The sequence below is a fragment of the Choloepus didactylus genome, chromosome 1 (assembly GCF_015220235.1).
Source record: "Choloepus didactylus isolate mChoDid1 chromosome 1, mChoDid1.pri, whole genome shotgun sequence".
In the NCBI taxonomy this organism is placed as follows: Eukaryota; Metazoa; Chordata; class Mammalia; order Pilosa; family Megalonychidae; genus Choloepus; species Choloepus didactylus.
This window is the reverse complement of record NC_051307.1, coordinates 199858804-199880815: the sequence shown is the minus strand read 5'-3', so window position 1 is coordinate 199880815 and position 22012 is coordinate 199858804. Positions and strand designations below refer to the sequence as shown.

Below are 22012 nucleotides of genomic sequence, written 5' to 3'. Positions count from 1 at the left end.
CAAAACAACATGTTATCGGCACAATGATAGACATATTGATCAATGGAATCAAATTGAGAGTTCAGAAATACACCCTCAGATCCATGGTCAATTGACTTTTGACAAGACCCCCAAATCCACTGAACTGGGACAGAATAGTCTCTTCAATAAATGGGGCTGGGAGAACTGGATATCCATATCCAAAGGAATGAAAGAGGACCCCTACCTCACACCCTATACAAAAATTAATTCTAAATGGATCAAAGACCTCAATATAAGAGCTCTTACCATAAAGCTCCTAGAAGAAAATATAGGGAAACATCTTCAAGACCTAGTGACAGGAGGTAGTTTCTTAGACCTCACACCATAGCACAAGCAAAGAAAGAAAAAAAAAATAGAAAAATGGGAACTTCTCAAGATTGAGTACTTCTGTGCTTCAAAGGACTTTGTCAGAAAGGTGAAAAAGCAGCCAATGCACTGGGACAGAATATTTGGTAACCATATTTCTGATAAGCATTTGATATCCAGTATATATAAACAAATCCTACAACTCAACAATAAAAGGACAAAACAACCCAATTATAAAATGGGCAAAAGATACAAATAGACATTTTTCCAAAGAAGAAATACAAATGGCTAAGGAGCACATGAAAAGATGTTCCTCTTCATTAGCTATTAGGGAAAGGCAAATCAAAACTACAATGAGATATCGTCTTACACCTACAAGAATGGCCACTATTAAACAAATAGGAAACTACAAATGTTAGAGAGAATGTGGAGAAATTGGAACACTTATTCATTGCTCTTGGGAATGTAAAATGGTACAGCCACTGTGGGAGACAGTTTGGCAGTTCTTCAGAAAACCAAATATTGGTTTGCCCTATGACCCAGCAATTCAGCTACTTGATATATACCCAAAAAAACTGAAAGTAGGAACATAATCAGACATTGGCACACCAGTGTTCATAGCAGCATCATTCACAATTGCCAAAAGATGGAAACAATCCAGGTGTCCATCAACAGATGAGTGGATAAACAAAATGTGGTATATACATACAATGGAATATTACGCAGCAGTAAGAAAGAATGAGATCCTGAAGCATACGACAACATGGATGAACCTTGAGGACATAATGCTGAGTGAATTAAGTCAGACACAATATCATACAGATATTGTATGATTTCGCTAATATGAACTAACTAGAATATGTAAACTCAGAATTTTAAAATGTAGAATATAGGGTACCTAGAGATAGACAGAAGCTAGAGAAGGGAGAGTGGTTACCTAATATGTCCAGAATTGTTAACGTGATGGAACTTAAATATTTGGGAAGGACAAAGGTGATGGTAGCTCATTATTGGGATTATAAGTAATAGTGTCATATTGTAGGTGAATTTGATTGAAAGGGGTTGTTTAAAGTCACGTATATCACCGATTAACCCACTACAAATATAAATAAGTTCTTGCATGAACTACTACAAATGTATGACACTTGTACAAAGAGTTAATAATAGAATGGTATATGGGGAGAATTACCTATTGCAAGCTATGGACTATATTTAACAGTAATAACTTAATATTCTTTCATCAACAGCAACAAGTGTCCCATACCAATACTTGGGGTCAATAATGGGGGGGGGGGATATGGGGTTTTTTGGGTTTTCCTTTTTTGTGTCTGTTACTTTTCTCTTTGGAGCAATGAAAATTGTCTAAAATTGAATGTGATGATGACTGCACAACTAAGTGATGATGCTGTGAAACGTTGATTGTATACTTTGGATAGAATATATGGTATGTGAATATATCTCAATAAAATCTGCGGAATAAAAAAAATGCAATGAAGTTCTGATTGATGCTACAACATAATGAGCCTTGAAAATGTTATGCTTTGTGAAATAACCAGACAGAAAAGGACAAATATTGGATGGTTCCACTTATATGAGATGTCTAGAATAAGCAAATTCATAAAGACAGAAAATAGATTAAAGGTTATCAGGAGCTAGGGGGAGGGGTGTTGTCACTTAATGGGAATAGAATTTCTGTTTGGGGTGGTGAAAAAGTTTTGGGAATGGATGGTGGTGACAGTAGCACAACATTGTAAATGTAACTAATCACCCTAAAAAGAAATTTCGCACCCTTTACCCTTTCCCATTTCCCCTTACGCCCTAGCAACCACTAATTTACTTTTTGTTTCTATGGAGTTTCCATATGAACATAAATGGAAATTTTCTATTTCACATAAATGGAATCACACAGTATGTTGCCTTTTGTGACTGACTTCTTTCACTTAACACAATGTTTTGAGGATTTATCCATGTTGTAGCATGTATCTGTACTTCATTCCTTTTTATGGTGAAAAATATTTCACTGTATGGATATACAACATTTATCCATTCATCAGTTGATGGACATTTAGGTTTTTCCTACTTTTTGTCTTATTTGAATAATGCTGCTATGAATATTCATATACAAGTTTCTGTGTAGGCCTATGTTTTAATTTGTTTTGGATATATACCTAGGAGTGGAATTGTTAGGTCATATGGTACTCCATATTTATCCCTTTGAGGAACTTCCAGACTGTTTTCCAAAGTGGCTGCCTCATATTACATTCCCCCCAGCAGTGTATAAGGGTTCCTTCTTCACACTGTTGTCAACACTTTTTATGATCCTAGTAGGCGTGGTCCCGCTAGTTTTGACATATAGTATTTATTCAATTTCTTCTGTGGCCCTTTGATTATTTAGAAATATGTTTCCTTCTTGCATATAGGAATTATCTGATTTTGCAACTGTTATTGATTAGTGATGAAACTGTGTTGTGATTAAAGAACATACTTTATATGGTTTCAATCCTTTAAAATTTGCCATATTGATTAGCATGTGGTCATATTTTGTCAACATTCTCTATGCTTTAAAGAATATCTGCAGTTTTAGAGTTCATGTTCTATGTATATCATCAGATCAAGTTAGCTAATCATGTTATTTATGTCTTCTGTATCTTAGTGATTTGTTTGTCTGGCTTTTCTATTGATTATGAGAGAGGTGGATTAAAATCCCCCTCCATGATGGTGGATTTGTCTGTTTCTCCTTATAGTTCTATCAATTTTTGCTTTACAAAATATGAGGCCAAGTTACCAGATACCTATAAATTTAGAATTGTATCTTCCTGGAGAATTGAATCTTTGTAGCATTATGAGATGGCCATTTGTGTCTGTTGTAATATCCTTTGCCATTTTGTCTGATGTTACTATAGTTATATCAGCTTTCCTTTGATTAGTGCTTGCAAAGTGTATATTTTTTCCATTGTTTTACATGTTTATTTTCTAAACAGCCTATAAGCAGTTTTACCCATCTGGAAATATTTGTGTTTTTTTTTACTGGAACATTTAGTCCATTTACGTTTTATATGATTACTGATAAATTTGGATTTTAATTTCCCACCTTACTACGTACTTTTTCTTCCTTCTGTGTTCATTATTTTCTTCTTTCTTGCTTTCTTTTAGATTGCTTTTCTCAATTCCATTTTTTTTTTTTTTTTTGCATCAAAACACTCAGCCCAGTAGAGTATGCAGCAACAGGGAATAAAATCTTCTTAAACAATCTTCTTTGAAACCCATATGTAAAAATGGACTTTCAAACTTTTATTCACTACCATTGTCTATTTTTACAAATTAAGAAATGATGATTTTTATCATTCCATGTTTGCCTCAATCAGTTTGAAAGTTAATTGTTTCTTATTCATTTAGTGGTTTCTCTAGAACAGTTCTGTCCAACAGAACTTTCTGCAATGTTGGAAATATTCTATATTTATGCTGCCCAATAGCCCCATGTAGATAATAAATATCTGAAATGTGGCCAATGCAACTGAGGAACTGAATTTTTAATAGTATTTACTTTTTTAATTGAATTTAACAAATAATTATTGAGTGCCTATTATGTGCTATACATTGTTCTAAGTACTTAGAATACATCTGAGAACAAAGCAAAGATCCCTACCCTCATGGAGCTTACAGTCTAGCATTTATTACTGCTTCACCTGCAAACTGTCTGTGACCCTGGGAAAGTCACCAAACTTCTCTGTACCTCAGAGTCCTCTGCTACCCAGCCCAGCTCATACGTAGGTAACATGCCTGGGGTACTGTAGATGCCTAAGAGGACTCCCATCTCTAACCTACCACCCAGACAGTTAAGTCTGGAAGATGATTTTTAATAATAAATTACAATGGGGGAAAGGGTGGAGGTATTTGAGCCAGATTGTCTGGTGTGCTGTGGCAGTGTGGGGAGGGCTCAGGATGTGCCAGGACCTGGGTTAGCTACAAAAACTGCTGTTGCTTCTTGATGGCTGCCTTGTAGGCAAGGTCCTTGGCCTTCTCAGTGGCTCTCAGTGCTGCCTCCTTTACCTTCATCTTGGCTTCCGTGGCTGTCTCAACAAGTGTTCTGGAAGGGGCCTTACCTTGCAGCTCAGCCAGGATGTATTCAAAACCCCTCATGGTCTTGGACACTTTGTTTTTGAACCAGGCCAGACCAAATTCCTTTACAGCTCTGGAGATACCAAATAAGCTAGAGGAGACCCACGCTTCCTGGCCGATTTCAGAGCTCACAGTAAACACATCCTTCCTCCACCACCATCAGCCAGGGATGGTTGACTTTTCTGGTGAAGGTGGCTGTGGTCTGTAAGTCGACAATAGAGTCCACCGGGATGTACACCAAGTGAGTAACATTGGCAGGAAACAGTCACTTGGCCTCACGGGGCATCCTGTCGGTCTCAGTCAGGAGTGGCCGGGACAGGAGCTTCTGGTCAGGGGTCACCTCCTGGTCTACTGTCTTCCGTCAAGACATGTTTGCTATATGGATTTGGGTACTGCTGCCAGAAAGCAGCAAACACTTGGTCTCAGAACTCTGGAGCTGCTCTGGCCCAGCAAATACCATCATCAGGGCCCGAGTGGTCTCAGCACCTGCATAGCAACAGGGGTACAGAGCCATGGTGGGGAACGAAGGGCACACAGAGGCCAGACTGAAGTTCAGCACTCTCCTGCCATTCACTGCACACCTTCTCCACCTGCAGCAGCCATGAGGAGTTGTTGGGCTGTCTAATTGTATTTAAATTTATTTAATCTCAATTTATGTGGCTGGTGGCTACCATATTGGATAGTGTAGCTCTAGAAATTGCCACACACATCTCTTTCTTGTCAAAATCTGATATTGATATTATTTCCCTCCTTAGAGCACTTTTATTCATTGTTCTTATGAGTTATTATTAATATAAATTTAAAATAATAAAAAGCTGCAGTTATTATTTTAAAATACTCTCTCTATATTTCAAATTCCCAAAGGTATTATTATTAGTGTCTTACACTGTCCCCTTGTTCAACTTATTCTGTAGCCTCTCTGGTCTTCTGTTCCTTTAACAGCATTTGCACGTCAGCTCCTTTGCACTTGCTTTTCTTTCTGCTTAGAATGCCTTTCCCCCAGACAGTAGAATGGCTGGTTCCTTCTCATCACTCAGGTTCCAGTTAGATGACTATCTTACGAGGACTTCTCTTACTTCCAGTTGCAGAGTTTGTTGATTGTCTACTCAACAACCATATGATGTTCCATTCTTAAGAACCTAGTTTTCGATTCATTATCATGCTCCTCCAAGAGACACTGTGCTTCAGAGTGGGTCCTGATTGGTGAGCCAATTACGGTGATCCCTATCACCTTGCCAGTGATTGGTTTGAAGCATGAGCATGTGATGTTCTTCTGATAACTGAAGTGTGAAAGAAGTTTGTTGGAAGAATTCTTGGGAAAATTTCACCAGGAAGAGATAGTCTCTTCCTCAGTGAACATGTCCTGTGTGGATGTAATGCCTGGCACTGCAGCAGCCATCTTGAGACCATAAGGGGCACTAATCTGAGGACAAGGCTAAGGATAATAGAACAGAGAGAGAGAAAGCACTTGGTTCTTCAAAGATGTCATTTAGCGGCCAAATTGACCAGTACTGAAGCTGTCCAGTCAAGATTTCTTGTTACTCGAATCCAAAAGCATCCCAACTGCTCCTTTACCTTCTCTAATGTATAACCCTATCCCACTCCACCTCCTCCTACTCTCCCAGTTAGGTTCTTCATAGCAATTATCACTATCAGAAAATACTTTTTTTTTTATTTAGCAAATACTTATATAGTGTTTACTATAGGCTAAGTGTAGTTTGAAGTGCTTTACAAATATAACAAATATTGATTCATTTAAACTTTATAACTACCCTGTGTGATAGGTACTTTTATTATCCTTCCCTTTACAGAGAAGGAAGCCTAGAAGGTTAAATAGCTTCCTCATGGTCATATAGTGAGAGTTAAAGCTAGGATACAAACCCAGGCCTTCTGACTCCAGAGTTGGTGCTCATAACCACTCTGTTGCCTTTCTATGCTTTTTACTTAATGATTTACTTGTTTTCTGCCTGGTTTCTGTGGAATATATATTTTTGAATGCAGGGGTCTGTTTGTCTTGTTCATTGATATGACCCCCAGGTGCTCGGTAGATATCAGTCTTTGTTGGATGCATGAATAAACAAAGGTATGAATGAATGAATGAATGGCAGACTCTGGTTCCTGAGGACAGAGCACTTTTTTGTTTCCATAGCTCTGGGTCTCGAATAACGCTGAGCCTCAGTCAGTTGTGTATTGGTTGGGGCCCTGCAGAGTGAGCCCATCTCTGGATCCCTGCTAAAATCCCCCGTCTCTGGGACCCCAGGGGAGGCCTGTGCAGACGTCTCAGGAGGCCTCAAGAGCATGGCCCTTTGTTGGCTTTGCCCTCTTGTTGCTGGGTGCTCCTGCTGCTGGCTCCCTCTCATCCCTTCCCTGCAGAAGAAAGGGAGCTGACCTTCCTCCCCCTTGGCACTGCATGTGCTCATTTAAAGTTCTTGAGGCCAGGCCCAGTGGGCAGTAAAGCTGCCATCATTAATCACACAGCCTGCTGCTGCCTGCCCACGCGGCTGGCTTTGAGGCACGGCCAGAGCCTCTGGTGGGAACTGCTCACTGCTCTAATTGGGCCTCTCTTGGGAGGCAGCAGGCCCAGCGTCTTGTCTTTACCCTAGTGGCTGCTTTGCCCTCTCGAGTATAGCATGCTTCCTGGTCCAGTGGCCAGCCAGGGCAGAAGTTCACCCTTGTTCTACAGACGGAGAAACAGAAACCCTGGGGCAGACTGGGTCCTTGCCCAGGGCCACAACAAGACCAAACGAGGTTGCCAGGAGTAACCACCAGAAAGCCGAGTGACCGGGCACTGCTCTTCACTCTGCTGGCAACTGGAATGAGTTCCCACAGGAAAAAAACACACCTCCTTTTGGCTCCCATGGCCGCCTGAGCACTGCCAGCACCAGGCACAGGACAATGGTTTTCATGAAGAGGTGTCCACGTGAGGAAATGTCACACCCCCAAGGTCTGACCAAACCCATAAAAAAGCAGATGAGAGCCTAACCTGCAGGAGTAAATGGCCGGTCCCCACTGAAGCACAGCAGAGAAAGCTGGTTGCCAGGGAACTTCCCTGCCCTGTGCCTTGATTTACCCTTCCTGTAAAAAGGAGAGAGTTTTTGGATGCTTGATGATAAGAACTAGGGAGACAAGCCCTGCCTCTGAGAGGCTTGCAACATGCCTTTCGTCTGTAATACTTGGAGACTCTCAAGGTAGAGAAGAGCTTAATTATCAGCTGCTCCAAGTCCTCTGTGGCTTAAATCACCTCTAGAAAATCCCCAAAGATCATGAGCCCAGCAGAGTTGACTTTTTTCAGCAAGAAGGCTCTCCCCTGCCTCCCACCCATGGTGGCCCATTCCTTTTTTTCTCTTTCTGACACCTTCTCCACCTTTTGTTAGATCGATCATTTTTCTATTGATCCTCCCTGCCTCCCTGGTCCTACTTCTACTCTCTGAGCACTCAGAATGAATCAGTAAGTCTCCCTTTTTTCACTGATAGCTTTTTCAGGACCAAAAGACAACCAGAATGCTGTCCCTCAATCTTCTCTTCTCTTTCAGCCATCACGGTGGGTGCTCTTCTTTCTAACCTAAGATGCTTTTGAGTCCCAATTGTCTCCTCCAGAATCACAAATAGGCTTACTACTCATGTCTCTGCAATTTATACATTTGCTAAGTGTGACATTTGCATCCCCAACCAAGCTCTTCATAGATCGTCTTCCAGTTCCAGAGCCTGTTCATTTCATGCATCATCACATTCCTCTCTGGCTAACCTGGTGTTAGGGTGCAGTGTTAATAGTGCTAGAAGTGAGCTAATGATGGAGGAGAGGATGGGGAGTGGGGCATGTGAATAGCACTTTGTAAACTGTGAAGTTCCTTCTCCTGCTGCTGTTTCCTACCCTTCACCTACAGTCTGCGTGAAAGGATTACCCTGCAGCAGACTGGTGTCTACAACCTGCACATCTGAACATCAGAATGTGTGGCCTTGCCTGCCCCTCACTAGCACTCTGGCTTCCTTCCCAAAACATCGTCACTCACATCTCAGCTCTTCTTCTGGCTTGATGCACAGACTTCTCCCTGCTTCAGACTCCGTTCCAGGCCCCTCATGCCCACAGACTTTGACAGGTCTTCCTCTTGACTAGGTTCCCAGGACACACACAAACTCCCCCACATTGTCCCTGACTCTGAGGACACACACATAGCATTCTCATTCTGCCTTTTTAATGACACATTAGAATACCTGCCCTTGGCTGTGCCTGTCTCCAGGCTCCAGGCTGTGTTCTTTGACAATGGGAGACCTCATCTGATTAACTTTGTGGATAAGGTGATCTGTGTAAGCATGGTCCTAATTATATTACTGCTCTGCTCAGAAACATGGCCAAGAAACAAGACAGGGCTGGGATCTACTAGTGGAATAAGAGTTGTTTCTCCACAACCACACATTTCTTTGAAGCCTCTTTGTTTCATCTTTAAAATGTACATGACTTTGCATTTTACTTCATGGCTGTTTAAATTCGAAAACATTGAATTTTATGTTGTGTACACATAAATGTGTAAGCATTTATCTTCAGATATCTTCAAGTTAACCTGATGCACCATTTGACCCATGGCTTCCTGAAGTCATGCCTCCCAGGGATGCATGCACCCCCATTTCAGGTGCCAGACCTGCAGGGCAGTGTTCACATTTCACAGTTCCTTATCAGCTGCTCTCCCCAGACCCTCAGAATGCTGGCCTCAGGGCTGCTGCTCCTTCTTCCTGGGAGGACCTGTCTCGCTCCCCTTCTCCCACCCCAATCCCATTCATATGCCCATAGCCTACTGGCTCTTCAAAGTGCCCCACAGAGCCTTACCTGGCTTATATTGTGGGTCGGACACTGAGGCCACACTGCTGCTGTTGGACTTCCAACCTGGTATGGGGGTGTCTGTATACTCAGATGGGGACTAGGGAGTCACATCATCTGCCTCTTCAGGGCCCTGCCAGTCTCAGCCAAGCGCTGGGGCTCAGTCTGTGCCTCCTGAAGGCTGGAGGGATAAGACCCTGTGACTACCCAGACCAGGCCCCCTTATCTTTCAAGAACACTCCAAACCTTGAGGGGAGGAGGCAGACCTCTATGCCAGGCCACACTTGGCTCTAAACTGGCCTATGACTCTCAGGGCAGGATGGGCACTCAGACTTTCCCGGGCCGTCCAAGCCCTGTCCAGAGTGCAGGGTGTAATCATTTCTTCATCAGAGGCCTGAGTGGCAATTACATTCAGTTGGGGGTTGCTTGGCTGGGGCACCAGTCCTTTGTGATGAGACTGGGCTGGCACCAGAGTGTGGGATGAGGGACAAGCTGGCAGGGAAATCAGAGCAGCCCTTCTGCCACCGGCTCCGGCTTTCCACTGGTGACACGTAAGAGGATTAGGGTTCAAAACTCTGAAAAAGGGGCTTTTATTCTCAGAGCTGCATTTTCATTGGCTTGCAAAGCCCCAGAGACAGGGGAACAAAAGGTGATGAAGGGCTGCCAGATCCCTCCCCTCCAAGCCCTGTCTTGGAGGAGCACTGGGAGCCCCTGGCCCCACTTATATTGGGTGCCTGGCATCCAGCTGCATTCAGATCTGCCTGAGGTCGGAGCTCCAGGGCCCAGGAGGGATGTCCTCAGCCTGCCATGGAAGCCTGAGCCATCCACAGGCTGGCACAGGGTATTTCCTGACGCAGCAGTGACTTGCAAGGGAATCCTGGAATGTTAAGATGGAAGGAACCATATGGCCCCTCAATTACAACTTCTGTGGGAATGTACAGATGGGGAAACTGAGGCCCAGAAAGGGGCCATGACTTTCCCAGGGTCACTCAGTGAGGGAGAGTTTGAGAAAGGACTGGAAACAGGAAGGGGAGGCATAGGGCTGCTGGCCTGCCCTGGGAGTTGAGCTTTGTCCTATAGGAAGATATCAAGACTGGCTTGTTTTCACCATTGATTGTTTTTGCCTGCCCTAGAATTTCTTATAAATGGAATCACATAGTATATACCCTTTTGGATAAGACATCTTTCCCTCAGCATCATGGTTTTCGGTGTTGAATGTATCAGTAGTTCCTTCCTCTTAATTGCTAATTATATTCCAATTAATGGACATTTGCTTTTTTTCCTTTTTTTTTTTTTTTTTTTTTTGGCTACTACAAAGAAAGTTGTATGAACATTCGTGTACAAGTCTTTTAGTGGACATATATTCTCATTTTTCTTGGGTAAATATCTAGTAATGTAATTGCTGAATTATAGGGTAGATGTTTATTTCATATACTTAAGAAACCACCAAACCTTTATCTAAAGTGACTGTATCATTTTTGATTCCCACCCAACAATGGTTAAGAGTTCTCTTTGCTAAATATGCTCATCAGCACTTGGTGGTGTCAGTCTTTTTCATTTGAACAATTCTGGTGGGTGTGAGGAGGTACCCATCTTCTTTACAGATATTTATTAAGCACTCATTATGTGTCCCACATTGTGCCAAGCATTTTTTATGTTCATTATCTTGTTTTTATAAAAAATATATATCATGGAGAGTATAGAGATTAATGTGGTGAACACATTATGTGTCAAATATGGATGAACATCTTGCCATATTTGCTTCAGTTATTTTTTAAGAAGAAATCACACAAAGTTCCTGATATATGCTTACTCTTCCTCACTCCCCAGAGATAATCACCATCCCACCTTAGTGTTTATTATTCCCATATATGTTGTGTTAGTAGATCAATTAGGCAAAGTCATTCATTCATTCAGCAAATGTTTATCGAGCACCTACTATGTGCCAAGCACTGGTCTAGCTACTAGGAATACAGCAATGAACCAAACAGACAAAAATCCCTGTCCTTGGGGAGCTGACATCCTAGTGAGGGAGATACAAAATAAGTAATTAGAATATATACTATGTCAAACAATGGTAAGTGCTGAGAAGAAAAATAAAACAGAGAACGTAGGCAGACAAGGAGTTATTAGGTGTGGAGTGACTTGAAATTTTAAATAGTGTAGTCAGAGAAGGCCTCATTGAGAAAGTATTCTGGTTTCTAAGACCATGTAAAACAAATAATCCCAAAGTTTAGTGGTGTAAACAACAATAAATTATTCCCTCTCATGATTTCTGTGGGTCAGGAATTCAGGAGCATCGCATCTGGGAGGTTTGGACTTGGAGTCTCTCATGAGGGTGCAGTCAGAAGGTTTGTGGGCTGGGATCAACACCTTGGAGGCTCCTTCACTGATACTGGTGGTATCTGGCCTGGGTAAGACCCAAACAGCTGGAGACTGGCACAGCTGGGGCTCCTTATGCATCTCTCCCTGTTACTCTGTGGTTTATCCACTGGCTCTCGCCAGCAGAGCAGCTTCAAGGCAGGCAGATTTCTTACATGGTTTCTGGGTCTCCAAAAGTGCATATTGTGAGAGAATGCAAGTGAAAACTACAGTGCCTTTTATGACCCAGCCTCAAAATTACATAGTGTCCCTTCTGCTGTACTCTTGGTCAAGACAGTTACAGAAGTTTGCTTAGGTTCAAGGGAAGGGGACATAGACTGCATCTCTCAATGGAGGGAGTGTCAGTGTCACATTTTAAGAAGAATAGGTAGACTGGGCTAAGACACTGATGTGACCATCTTTAGAGCATAAAGTCTGTCATGGAAGATAGCACCTGTGCAAAGGCATGAAGGAGCTGAGTGCATAATCAAGTGCAGTTCGTTTACCTAAGGGAAGAGCATTCTACACAGAGGGAATCAGCAGGGTAGGAGGTAGATGGCTGCCTGGGGTTTTCAAGAATCAACAAGAAGGCCATTGTAGCTGGAGACCTGTAGAAGAGGTGAAGTCAGAAATGTAAACTGGGCCTTTAGGTCATTGCAAGGTCCTCAGCTTTTCTCAGAATATGGTGGAAGTCATAGGAGGGTCCTCATCAGAGGGGTAATATGGTCTGACTTAGTTTTAAAAGGATCACTTAGCTGAGACTGGGGCAAGGGTGGGAGCAGGGGAACAGTTCGGAAGCTACTTTACTGATTTAGGCCGGAGATGCTAGAGGCTCAAAGTGGCTTATGGTTGTGAAGCAGGTGGGGAGTAGTCAGATTCTGCGTGCATTTTGGAGGTAGAGACAGTAGGTTTTACTGATAAATATAATGTGAGGATAAAATAGAATGGGGAGTCAAGTATGACTTGGCTGCAACATTGGAGGGATATTGCTGGAGAAGACTGTGGGAGAACCCAGGTTAGGGAGATGATGAAGAGTTGGTTGGAGATGCCTATTAAGGATCTAATTGGAGATGTCAAAGAGGCTGCTGGAGAGAGCTGTGGACTGCAGATGCAAATCTGGAAGTTGTATATAGTGGAGATTCTAGCCAGGCCAATTAGGCAAGAAAATGAAATAAAAGGCATCCAGATTAGAAAAGAAGTAAAACTATCTCTATTTGCAGATGACATGATCTTGTACTTAGAAAATTCTAAAGAATCAACAACAGCAGCAACACCAAAACAAACAAACAAACAAATAAAAACCTATTAGAGCTAATAAACAAGTTCAGTTAAGTTATAGGATACAAAAACAATATGCAAAAAAATCAGTTGTATTTCTATACATCAACAATGAACAATCTGAAAATGAAATTAAGAAAACAGTTCCATTTACAATAGCACCAAAAAGAATAAAATAACTTTGAAATAAAGTTAACAAAAGAAGTACAAAACCTGTACCCTAAAAACTATAAAACATTGCTGTAAGAAATTAAAGACCTAAATAAATGGAAAGATATCCTGTGGTCATGTATTGGAAGACTTAATATTGTTAAGTTGGCAATAATCCCCAAATTGATTTAGATTCAATGCAATCCCTATCAAAATCCCAGATACCTTTTTTTGAAATTGACAAGCTGAACTTAAAATTCGTATGGCAATGCAAGGGATTCAGAATAGCCAAATAATCTTGAAAAATAGGCCAAATTAGGGCATTTTCTTGATTTAAAAACATACTATGGGAACATCAGCAAAAAAAGAATGAAGACCTCCAAAAATTTGCCCTTGCATTAAAAACTGGCAAAAATAGAATCAATTTTTTCAGAACTCTGGAAATTAACCAATGGCTTGCAGCAATCTTGGTATTTATTCAAGAAAAACAGCTGAAGATCGACTTCTGGCATGACAGCATAAGGAGCTCCACTATCCCACCCCCGCCCCCCAGTGAAACTGGGGAAAATTTGTAAAAAACAAACAAAAACCCAACCATTTAAAGCCTCTATAAATGATCCTAAGGGAAAACATAAAATGCAGAAACATTTATCCAAGAAAAATCTAAGAAAATTCAATAAGAAAGGCAGGAGTCTGTGGTGGTTGAACCAAGACTACTCCCTCTCTCCTACCTCCTAACTCACTGAAGTGGAGCCTTCACTTCAGATTGCTCCAGCCACGAACACAGGCCTCCATCTTCCTCCAACTCCCAGCTAGAGGGCTCCCCCCACCCCACCCCCCAGGAGGAGCAGAACTTCAGCATTTCTCATTCTGCCCCAAGCTGGCTATTGCTGAGGCTAAGTCCATTGCAAGTACAGTTGAAATGTGAGTACGCCCTTCTTCCCCCCAACACCTACTTGTGGAATGGAAACTATCTTGGGCCTGGTGTGCTGCAGTACTGGGCCCTGATAGCCCTTCCTCTGACTTGTGAGGTAGTGGTTCCATGCCAGGAGAGGTAAGCCAAGAGAACCTAAGGCTATTGTCCCAAACTCCACCAAGCACTGAGCTCCAGAGCAAGGGTGCCATTCAGAGAGAAATTTGCATTGTCCCCTCCCCCAGCTCCAGAACCCTAGCTCAGAGATTTTACCAGAGGGAAGAAGCAGACCATAAAAACGATAGCACCTAACCCACAGCTTCTTAAAAACAAAACAAAACAAAAAACTCCTAATCATTTCCCAATTACTAGAATTAGAAATGAAAGAAGGGACTTTAATACTGTCCTTACAGAAATAAAAAGAATTCTAAGGGAGTACTATGAATAATTGTATTGCAACAAGTTAGATAACAGACTTTTTCCCTAGAGATGTCAGAGGTCACATGGCCCTGCTGATACCTGGATTTTGGACTTCTAAGCTCCAGAACTGTGAAACAACACATTTCTGTTGTTTTAAGCCATCTAGTTTGTGGCACTTTGTTACAGCAGCCCTAGGAGACTAAGACACTCAGTAAGATTAACAGCTGATTTCTCATCAGAAGCCAGGGAGGCTAGAAGGAAATGGGATGATGTAGTCAAAGCACAGAAAGAAAAAGACTGCAAACCAAGAATTCTATATGCAGGAGAATTATCTTTCAAAGATTACAGAGAGCCCTTTCCTCATTTTTCTGTGCTGACATAATGGTGCACGTGAACATCCTGGCCTATGCTCTGAAGAACATCCACAGTGCTGAGAAGGGAGACAAACACCAGGTTCTTATCAGGCCAGGCTCCAAAGTCAGTTTCTAACTGTGATGATGAATGGTTAGGTTGGCAAATTTGAAATCATTGATGATCACAGAGCTGGAAAACTTGTGAACCTCACAAGCAGGTTCAATGATTAGTCCCAGATTTGATGTGCAACTTAAAGATCTAGAAATATAGCAGAACAATCTGTTTGGATTCATTGTACTGACAACCTCTGCTGGCATCATAGACCAAGAGGAAGCAAGACGAAAATGCATGGGAGGGAAAATCCTGAGTTTCTTTTTCTAGGGACATAACACTATGTTTATTTGTATGTAACACATACAAATATGATTTGATGTTTAACTTTTTGAAGAACAGTTTTACTGAATATAAATTTATTTGGCATATTTTGGTTTTGGCACTTGTTCTGGTTTGTTATTGCTGCTGGAATGCAAAACACCAGAAATGGATCGGCTTTTATAAAAGGGGGTTTATTTGGTTACAAAGTTACAGTCTTAAGGCCATAAAGTGTCCAAGGTAAGTCATCAACAATCAGGTACCTTCACTGGAGGATGACCCATGGTGTCTGGAAAACCTCTGTTAGCTGGGACGGCATGTGGCTGGCATCTGCTCCAAAGTTCTGGTTTCAAAATGGCTTTCTCCCAGGACGTTCCTCTCTAGGCTGCAGTTTCTCAAAAATGTCACTCTTAGTTGCTCTTGGGGTGTTTGTCCTTTCTTAGCTTCTCCAGAGCAAGAGTCTGCTTTCAACGGCCATCTTCAAACTGTCTCTCATTTGCAGCTACTCTCTCAGCTGCTGTGCATTCTTCAAAGTGTCCCTCTTGGCTATAGCAAGCCCGCTCCTTCTGTCTGAGCTTATACGGTGCTCCAGTAAACTAAACAAGGCCCATGCTGAATGAGCGGGGCCACACCTCCATGGAAATTATCCAATCAGAGTCATCACCCATAGTTGGATGGGTCGCATCTCCATGGAAACACCCAAAGAATTACAATCTAATCAACACTGATATGTCTGCCCACGCAAGATTACATTAAAGTTAATGGCATTTTGGAGGACATAATACATTCAAACTGGCAGAGCACTTTAAATATGTCATCCCATTGCCTTCTTGCCTTCATGGTTTCTGATGAGAAATCAGCACTTAATCTTACTGAGGCTCCCTTGTATGTGACATGCTGCTTCTGTCTTGCAGCTATCAGAGTTCTCTATCTTTGGCATTTGACCATTTAATTGTAACAGGTCACAGTGTGGGTCTGTTTGGATTTATCCTGTTTGGAATTCATTGAGCATCTTGGATGTGTATATTCATGTCTTTTGTTAAATTTGGGAAATTTTAAGCAATTATTTATTTGAATAATCTTTCTGCTCCTTCTTCTCTTTCTTCTCCTTCTGGGATTCCTACAATGTAAATATAGGTTGGCTTGACAGTGCCCCACAGGTTCATTCTTTCCTCTTTCTGTTCCTCAGACTGGATGATTTCACTTATCTTATTTTCAGGTTCTCTGATTCTTTCTTCTGTTAGCTCCAATCTGTTGTTGAACCCCTTTAGAAAATTTAAAATTTTTAATTACTGTGGTCTTCAGCTCTGTTTGGTTCCTTTTCAAAATCTCCATCTCTCTATTGATACTCTCTTTGTGTTCATCTATCCTTTTCCTGATTTCATTTAGTTCTTTTTTATTTAAATTTTTTTATTAGAGCAGTTGTAGGTTTACAAAACAATCGTGCAGAAAATAGAGTTCCCATGTATGCCCGTCACTCATGTGGTTTTCCCTATTATTAACACTTTGCATTATTATAATTATACTATTATTATAGTCCATGTTTTACGTTAGGGTTCACTGTTTGTGGTATACTGTCCTGCTTTTTTTAATTAAATTTCTATTTTAGTAACATATACAACATAAAATTTACCACTTTTAACCACATTCAAATACATAATTCAATGGTATTAAGTACTTTCACAATGTTCTGCTACCATCATCATTATCCATTACCAAAATTTTTCCATCACTGGAAACAGAAACTCAGGACCAATTAAGCATTAACTCCCCATTCCCTGCCCCCACCATCACCCCTGGTAACCTGTATTCTAGTTCCCTTCCTTCCTCCCTTCCTTCCTTCCTTCCTTCCTCCCTTCCTTCCTTCCTTCCTCACTCTCTTGCTTGCTTGCCTGCTTGCTTGCTTGCTTTCCCTACTTTGAGCTTCTTTTTCTTTTTCTTTCCTAGAGAAGTTGTGTGGGTTTACAGAACAATCACACATAAACAGGATTCCCATATACTACCCCACCACCAATACTTTGCATTGGTGTGCAACATTTGTTACAATTGATGATAGCACACTTTTATAATTGTACTATTAATTAAAGTCCATGGTTTAACCTACTGTTCACTGTTTGTGTAGTGTAGTAACATGGAGTTTTAAAATTTTTTATTTTGTTACAATGATACAATCTAACATTTCCCCTTTTTTCACATTCAGATATATATATTTCAGTGCTAGTAATTATGTTCACAATGTGTTACCATCACCACCATTACCAAAACATTTCCATCATTCCAAACAGGAAACTTACACATTTTAAACCTTTTCTTCCCATTCCCTATCCCCACCTCATCCATTGGTAAACTGTATTCTAGATTTTGATACTGTGAGTTTGCATATTCTAACTTTTTCAAATCAGAGATATCATACAATATTTGTCCTTTTGTGTCTGGCTTATGTCACTCAACATGATGTCTTCAAGGTTCACCCATGTTTTCACATGTATCAGGACTTCATTCCTTTCTACAACTGAATAATAATCCATTGTATGAATTTACCGTATTTATTTATCCACTCATCAGTTAATGGACATTGGGTTTCTTCCATTTTTGGCAATTGTGAATAATGCTGCTATGAACACTAGTGTGCAAATATCTATTTGAGTCCCTGCTTTCAATTCTTTTGGGTATATACATAGTAATGGGATTGCTGGTTCATATGGTAGTTCTGTACTTAGCTGTCTGAGGAATTGCCAAACTGTCTTCCACAGTGGCTGTACCATTTTACATTGCCTCCAGCAATGAATGAGTGTCCCTATTTCTCCATATCCTCTCCAATACTTGTTATTTTCCATTTTTTAATAGCAACCATTCTAATCGGTGTGAAATGGTATCTTTTTTTGGTTTTGATTTGCATTTCCCTGATGACTAATGATATTGAGCATCTTTTCATGACCTTTCTGGCCATTTCTATATCTTCTTGGGAGAGATGTCTGTTCAAGTCTTTTGCCCATTTTTAAATTGGGTTGTTTGTCTTTTTGGTGTTAATTTGAAGAATTTCTTTATGTATTCTGGATATTAAACCCTTATCAGATATGTGGTTTTCAAATATTTTCTCCCATTGAGTACGTTGTCTTTTCACTATCATGATACATTTCTTCAAGAAACAGAAGTTTTAATTTTGATGCAGTCCCATTTACCTATTTTTTCCTTTTGTTGCTTGTGCTTTTGGGTTAAAGTCTAAGAAACCATTGCTTAACCCAAGGTCCTGAAGATGCTTCCCCACATTTTCTTCCAGGAGTTTGATAGCTCTGGCTCTTATATTTAGGTCTTTAATCCATTTTGAGTTAATTTTCATATAAAGTCTGAGGTAGAGGTCCTCCTTTTTTAAATTATTTTTTTGCAAGTAGAGATACAGTTTTCCCAGCACCAATTGTTGAAGAGACTCTTCTTTCCCAATTGAGTGGTATTTGCCTTCTTTTCAAATGTCAGTTGGCATAAATGGGAGGGTTGGTGGCTGAGCCTCTGTTCCATTTGTCTATATGTCTGTCCTTGTGCCAGTACCATGCTGTATTGATTGCTGTGGCTTTGTAATAAGTTTTAAGATCAAGAAGTGTAAGTCCTCTAATTTCATTCTTTTTTCAAGGTAGCTTTAGCTAAGAAGATTGTTGGAATTTTGATTGGGATTATGTTGAATATATAAATCATTTTGGTTAGGATTAAGATCTTAAAAGTATTTAGTCTTCTGATCCATGAACATGGAATGTCCATCTATTTATTTAGGTCTTCTTTGATTTCTTTTAACATTGTTTAATAGATTTCTGTGTACAAGTCCTTTACATCCCTGATGAGATTTATTCCTAGATATTTGATTCCTTAAGTTGCTGTTGAGAATGGCATTTTTTTCTTGATTTCTTCTTCCAATTGTTCATTGCTTGTATTTATAAACACCATTGATGTTTGGGTGTTGATCTTGTACTCTGCCACTTTCCTGCATTCATTTATTGGCTCCAGGAGCTTTCTTGTGCTAACAGGGAAAGCTTTTCTTTCCTGCATTCATTTATCAGCTCCAGGAGCTTTCTTATGCTAACAGGGAAAGTTTTTCTTCTTCCTTTCCAATTTGGATGCCTTTTATTTCTTTTTTTGCCTAATTCCTCTGGCAAGAACTTCTAGTACCCAATGTTGACGGTGGGTATCCTTGTCTTTCTCCTGATCTTAGAGGTAAAGTTTTCACTTTTACCATTAAATAAGATGTTAGCTGTGGGCTTTTCATATATGCCCTTTATCATGTTGAGGAAGTTTCCTTCTACTCATAATATTCTAAATGTTTTTATCAAGAAAGTATGCTGGATTTTGTCAAATGCCTTTTCTGCATCATTTAAGATGATCTTGTGGTTCTCCCACCCCTTCATGGTGTATTACATTAATTGATTTTTTATGTTGAATGAACCTTGCATGCCAGGGGTAAATCCCACCTGATCATGGTGTATAATTCTTTTAATATGCTATTGGATTTGGTTTGCTGGTATTTTGTTGAGGATTTTTGCATCTTTATTTAGAAGAGATATTGGTCTGTGGTTTTCTTGTGGTATCTTTATCTGGCTTTTGGTGTGAGGGTAATGTTGGCCTTGTAGAATAAACTACAGATTTTTAGAAACTTTTGAGCAGAACTGGAGTTAAGTCTTTTTGGAATGTTTGGTAGAACTCCCCTGTGCAGCCCAGGGAGGGGAACTCCCCCTCCCATCAGGAAAAAGGGTGGAGCCTTGAGCACACAACAGCCCACATGACCAGAGCACAGACATTGAAGGTCACTGAGCCTAATCACTGTTGGTAATCAACTTTCAGGAGACTCAGCTGAGGTTTCATTGTAACCAAATCTCCGGAGGCTCTGTTGAAATCAATTTCATGAGACTCACCTGAGACTCTTTTGTGACCAAATCTAATGAGGCTCTGCTGAGCTATATAAGGCACTCCTCTTCCTCTTTTTTGTGGATCATTGACTTCCATTTCCTGACTGGCTGCCATCAGAAAAAAATCCTCCTGTAAGTCCCTAACTAAAATTTATGGGGAACTTTTTGCCTAATGTGTTCTTTGATCTTGGGGTTGAGTTGGGCTGCAGCATCCCCTTTGAAGCCTTCTGGTCCTGGTCTTTTCTTTGTAGGGAGTTTTTTTTTTTTTAATTGCTGTTTCAATCTCTTTACTAGTAATTGATTTGTTGAGATTTTCTGTTTCTTCTTAAGTCAATGTAGGTAGTTGGTGTGTTTCAAAGAACTTGTCCGTTTCATCTAAGTTTTTTAATTTATTGGCATACAGTTGTTCATAGTATCTTCTTATAGTCCTTTTCATTTCAGTGGGTCAGTAGTAATGTGCCCTTTTTGATTTCTGATTTTCATTATTTCCTGTGATGTTTGGATTCATGTGTCAATTTGGCCAGGGGATGGTGTCCAGTTATCTGGTCAAGCAAACACTGGCCTAACTGTTACTGCAAGGACATTTTGTGGCTGGTTAATAAACTATAAGGCTGGTTTATTAAATCATCGGTCAGTTGATTGCATCTGTGACTGATTACATCTACAGTCAACTAAGGGAGTGTCTTCCACAATGAGAGAATACAGTCAGTTGGATTTAATCCAAACCATTGAAGACTTTTAAGGGAGAAGAGAGAACTTTCATTTCTTCTTCAGCTAGCCAGCCTCTCTTGGGGGGTTCATTGAAAACCTTCATCATAGTTACCAGCTTGCTGCCTGCCCTACAGCATTTGGACTCATGCAACCCCATAGTTGTGTGAGACACCTTTATAAATCTCATATTTACAGATATCTCCTGTTGGTTCTGTTTCCCTAGAAAACCCTGACTAATACAGCTTGGTATCAGGAATGGTTCTTGAGAAACAGAGTCTTAAAATTGGTTTTCTACTCTGATTAAGTTCAAAGTCACTAATGACTCTACTTCCAGTAATCAAGATGGCACTGACAATCCATGGCATAAGCTGGCAATAGAGATATGCAGAATATCACCATTTGATTGGCTCAGGGGGCCAGTGTTTTTGACACCTTACCAGAGTTTTGTGGAGTTAAGAGGTATAATGATGTTGGCTGGTTGTTCTTAGATATACTGGATAAAGTTATAAGAGAAAGGGATGAGCTGAAGGCTTCAAATTTGAAACTCAAATGCTATATGACAGACATAAATGTTTCTATGTGTGACCTGAAAGAAAATCTTATTTCCTGTGGTCGCAGACTTGAGATCTCTGAAAACCAGACCCAGAGTCCGATTGTGCGAGTAGCAGATTTACAACATAAACTAAAATCTCAACCTTGCAGGGTATCTGCTGGTAAAGTAAAGGCATTGATTGGAAAAGAATGGGATCCTGAAAATTAGGATGGGGACATATGGATTGATAATGATGGCAGTGGGGACATTTGAACCCTGGATTCTGCTGAATCTTTGCTAGATATACCTGTAATGGTCTGCCCTGAGGAAGCATCTCCCCCACTTCCAGACTGTCCTGAGGAGACAGCTACCCAATCAACAGCCTCCCTTGAGGAGACAACTTCCACACCTCCAGTCTGCCCTGAAGAGCCTGCCATCCAGCCTCTGCCTAAAGAGATTAACCCTTCAGTGCCTGCAAAACGTTTAATCACTCCTCTGTCTAGAGAAATTAATCCTTTTTCACCAGATGAAATTGCAATGGTAATTGGCTTGAAGGATACTTCTAATTATTTTCATGACCCACCTGCAACTGCTCTTTTCCTCAAGGCCTATAACTAAAGTCCCAAGAGACCCTGAAAAGTGAGGTACAAAGTGTGACTCATGAGGAAGTATGCTATAAAGCATATGTACCCCAAAAGAACTGCATGAGTTTTCCAATTTGTATAGACAAAAATCAGGGGAATATGTGTGGGAATAGATATTAAGGGTGT

General features: G+C 40.7%; 1 pseudogene; it reads right to left on the bottom strand.

Moving 5' to 3' along the window:
* Positions 1-4290: 4290 nt before the first annotated feature.
* Positions 4291-22012, bottom strand: part of LOC119526706 — a 41156-nt pseudogene continuing 23434 nt past the window's right edge.